At 40.5% G+C, this 4,279-nt stretch overlaps 2 long non-coding RNA genes across 6 annotated transcripts in view; one reads left to right on the forward strand and one right to left on the reverse strand.

Moving 5' to 3' along the window:
* The window catches only part of LOC135109941 (uncharacterized), a 50,891-nt gene extending 48,592 nt beyond the window's left edge, over window positions 1-2,299 (forward strand). For 4 of the 5 annotated variants that reach the window (XR_010272965.1, XR_010272964.1, XR_010272963.1 and 1 more), the window contains exons 2-4: window positions 1-152; window positions 1,042-1,145; window positions 1,336-2,299. The exon at window positions 1-152 is cut by the window's left edge and continues 8 nt beyond it. This is a non-coding gene — a long non-coding RNA (uncharacterized LOC135109941). The remainder of the gene's footprint in view (window positions 153-1,041; window positions 1,146-1,335) is intronic. The other variant, XR_010272962.1, reaches the window with a different exon arrangement.
* Window positions 1,172-3,874, reverse strand: LOC135109944 (uncharacterized). The gene is made up of 2 exons (XR_010272969.1): window positions 3,825-3,874; window positions 1,172-1,636 (listed from the first exon to the last, which is right to left on the reverse strand). It is a non-coding gene; the product is annotated as an uncharacterized LOC135109944 (long non-coding RNA).
* Between the last annotated feature and the right edge of the window lie 405 nt (window positions 3,875-4,279).

Genomic DNA, 4,279 nt, shown 5'->3' on the forward strand with positions numbered 1-4,279 from the left:
AGGAGAGGAAGAAATGAACGAGGAAGAGAAGCAGGTGGATAAATAGAGAGGAACAAGAGGAGACAAGAGGACAAACAGACGAGAAAGACAAATAAAGAAAAGACAAGGGGACTCGAAGGAATACAAAGGAAGAGCAACATTAGCAAACTTGGGTAAATATTTTTGTGGACTCTTGTTTCTCCAGGTTTGAAATGAGATGGGTTAAGTCAGTCAGTCAGCCAGCCAGCCAGCCAGTCAGCCAGTCAAGTCAGCCAGTTCTGCTCTTTCATTCTCTCTCATTGTCCCTCCTTCATTTAATCACTCACTCACATCCCTGCTAATATAGACAGCTGGGAGAGAGAGACTTGTGTATCTGGTAATGCTGAGCTGGGAAAGAGGGAGAGGGGAGGGAGAGAGGGAGTGGCCAGCAGGAGAGCATCAATACCTAATCACAATGAATCTGAAATGTAATTATTCCAGTTGATTTGGGAACACGCTTGTGGAATTGATTAATTGTGGACTGGGGACAAAAGTGGCGAGGAAATGGAGAGGAAGAGAGTGGGCTGGGAGGGAGAAAGAATATGGCATGATAAAAACTGAGGAATAGAGGAGGAGAGAAAACGGAATAGAAAAGAGGAAGAGAGGGAGAAGAACAGTGTGGCGGGAATGAAAAGGATGTGTAATGTCTGATAAATTGAGGAATAGAAAGAAGTAAATATAATCAGTAATAATTCAAGAGATAGTGTTACTGAATTGTGAGAGTTTAGATAATAATGTAGTAATTGTTAGTGGTTACATGTTGGCTGCTGGTGCTGAGGTGCTGGCTGGCTGGTCACTGATCTTGAAGGAAACGGAGGTTGGATAAAGAGGAGGAGGCGGCAGAGTAAAGGGATATTAAAATTGATAAGATTATTATTCCTTCCTTCGTTCTTTTCTCGCCTATTCCTTCCTTCCTTCATTTATTCTTTCTTTCTCACCCCTTTCTTGCCACTATGTTTAACCCTTTTCTTGTCCTTTAGAACCCTTCCTCCTCACTCCTTCTGACACCCCTTCCTCCCACAGAGCCCACCACCACCAGGAGAGCACCGTACCTCCAGACAGCAGAAGCAAGACACAAGAATCAATCAAGAACTTGTGTGAGAGAGTCTTTGGCTGGCTAGACGCCGGTAAATGAGCAACATGTGTTTTTAAGAGTGTTTTTAAAAGTCCTGAGGGTCTTCACTATTGCATTTTTGGGTTTTTATTTATTTTTTTTTACTGTGGGTGTAAAAATGTGTGTGTAAAATATTTTGACATACAAACAGCGGACCTAATAATGATGGTTTTCTCTCTCCCTCCCTTCCTTCTTCACTACAGTTTTCCATCCTTCCTCTCTTCCTCCTTCATTATAATTTCATCCTTCGTTTCTCTTTTCTTCCTCTTTCTCCTCTGCTTTTCTTTTCTTCCTCTTTCTCCTCTGCTTTTCTTTTCTTCCTCTTGTCTCTCTTTCTCTTCTGCCTCTTCTCCTCGGTGTCCATTCATCTCTCTTCCTTACAGCTTCCTCTTGTCTCATTTTCTTCCCTGCAGCCTCTTGAGTCTCGCCACAGCTCCTCCCGTGTCAAGGCAGCTCACTCACTCGCTCGCCGCCGGCCGCCCTTCATCCCATCATCATGCGTGCCTGGAAATCAAGTTGCATTATGAGTAAAGTTTGTCCTTGAGCAAGTGCTGGAAGGTCCTGAAGGCTGGAGGCTTTCTGCATGTTTTGATGTGGAATGGGGAAAGTTTTGGAGTGTAGCACAGGAACGAGAGAGAGTGACTGGCTGGCTGATTGCATGTAGGTTGACTGAGCTCTAATCAATAAAGTGGTGTTATTTATATATATACCCTGCCTGCCTGGATTATCTTAGTGGATGTATTATCTAATGAGCTCGGCGTGATAGATTCCTAGGCAGTGGTTCTTATGTCTTGTAAATAAATATCTCTTACAGTTTCTCTCCCCATAATACACTGTTTTTTCTATTGACGTGTGACTGATTACTGTGATTGTACGTCACTTCTTGCAGGCTATAAAGGTAAGAGACCATTTAGAAGTGCAGGCTATAAAGGTAAGACCATTTAGAAGGAAGTATTAGCTTCAGCGAACTTGTGTGTCCAGTGAAGTGAAGCAGTGTTTGAATTTACATTAATTTACATTAATTATAGTTTGTTGCTTTGATATGTAGCATTACAGCAAGTTTCATTAATCTAAATGCAAATACTCTCCGCTTCACTAGTCAAAAATACGTACAAATAAAAACTGATTTTGAGAAATTACTTCACTAATCCAAATATAGATTCTCAATTATCTAACCTTTGATAATCATGAGAGAGAAACATCTGTTATTCTATTAGAGAGAGAACACTAAAGTAATCATGTACATATTAAGGTTTAAATTCCCCTATCAATAATATATGTACTACTGAGACAGATCAATTAAAGAGAAAATTATATTAATTAAAGAGAATGATCTTAATCCCCCTATGAATTACGTACGTATCAGACACAGACAGCCAGCCAGCAAGACAAAGAGACACGCACACACACACACACTGAAGACACGAACACCTTGCGCACGACCAGCAGACCCCACCAGTCAGTCATCAGTCACTGCTCAGGACAAACACACGTCACCAAAATGGACAAAATATTACGAAATTACACGAACACTGAATAAACAAAAGACAAGCGTGCAATCTTTTCCCGCCACTCGGTAAGAAAGAGACGAGAGGAGAGAGGGAGAGGTGACGGGCAGCCCAAAGCCTCGTCAACCACGTCGTTTGGGGGGACTTTTAATTTACATAATGGACATGAATAAATTTTACCTGAAGGAGAGGCGAGGGAAAGTTGAGAGATGAAGGAAGGAGAAGAATAATTTTGAATAATCTTAGGAGGAGGAGGAGGAGGAGGAGGGAAAAGTTAAGAAGAGATGAAAGGAAAGAACAGCTTAAACAATTTTTGGATAAAGAGTCGAGGTAAGAAAAGCTGAGAAGGAAGGAAAGAAGTGGAGAGAAAGTATAATAAATTTTGAGAAAGAGCGGGAGAGAAAATTGCGAGAAAGATGGGAAAATAACAAATTTCTTTTAGATATACGTAGGAGAGAGAGAGAGAGAGAGAGAGAGAGAGAGAGAGAGAGAGAACGTAGGAGAGAGAGAGAGAGAGAGAGAGAGAGAGAGAGAGAGAGAACGTAGGAGAGAGAGAGAGAGAGAGAGAGAGAGAGAGAGAGAGAGAGAGAGAGAGAGAAAAAAAAATAATGCTCACCTAAGGAAAAGTTGATGAAAAGAAAAGGGAAGAGCAGGAAAGGACAATAATTTTGGAGAAAGAAGAGAAAAGAATGAAAGACGAACCGGTTGAGAGAAGATGAGAAAGAGATTATGTGAGGAAAGGAGGAGAGAGAGAGAGAGAGAGAGAGAGAGAGAGAGAGAGAGAGAGAGAGAGAGAGCACATTGACAAGCACCACACTCATAACATTTGCAAACTGTATAAAATATTCCATTAAAAACTTCATAATTAAAATGCACCTCTTAATTTGTGCTGCATTTGCTTTTACAACACTCGGCAACACTGCAACACACACTTAACACGCACTTAAAACCACATTATATAAAAAGAACAGTAAAATAACAGTTAAACCGCACTTAACTCACTCACAACCAAAAACATACTTAAAAAAAAAACACAAAGAACCCTTATTCTCCACATCCACTTAAACACATGATTACTCCACCAACACAGAATAGTATACTAATAAGACTCAAGTAACAAGTTTCGGGGAAGTTAAGGTAAGATCTAATTAACCAGCATTTCAAACACCTGTACCTCCACTCACCTGTTTGTTAATTAGGTCATACCCAAGACACGCGAGCTTGTCCCACGCCTGCCAAGTCTCTTCCTGGCTGGTCTGAGGTGCATATTACGTGATTCTGAAATAAATTAATGTTTTTTTTTTATTTGTTTCTCAGTTTGTGTGTGAACTGTGTATTTGTTTCTCTCTCTCTCTCTCTCAAAATTCACGGTTTTTTAAATCTATTCCCCTTCGTTTTTATTCAGTTCTTCGTTTTTTTTCCTTTTAGAGAGAGAGAGAGAGAGAGAGAGAGAGAGAGAGAGAGAGAGAGAGAGACAGAAAATACCTGACACGAAACTTAAAAATAGAGAAAAAAAACAACGAATTGGAAAAGGTAAGAATAGATTAAAAAAATAGATATGGATTCGGAGAGAGAGAGAGAGAGAGAGAGAGAGAGAGAGAGAGAGAGAGAGAGAGAGAGAGAGGTTGTCGTTTCCTTA

The sequence above is a fragment of the Scylla paramamosain genome, chromosome 19 (assembly GCF_035594125.1).
Source record: "Scylla paramamosain isolate STU-SP2022 chromosome 19, ASM3559412v1, whole genome shotgun sequence".
NCBI lineage: Eukaryota > Metazoa > Arthropoda > Malacostraca > Decapoda > Portunidae > Scylla > Scylla paramamosain.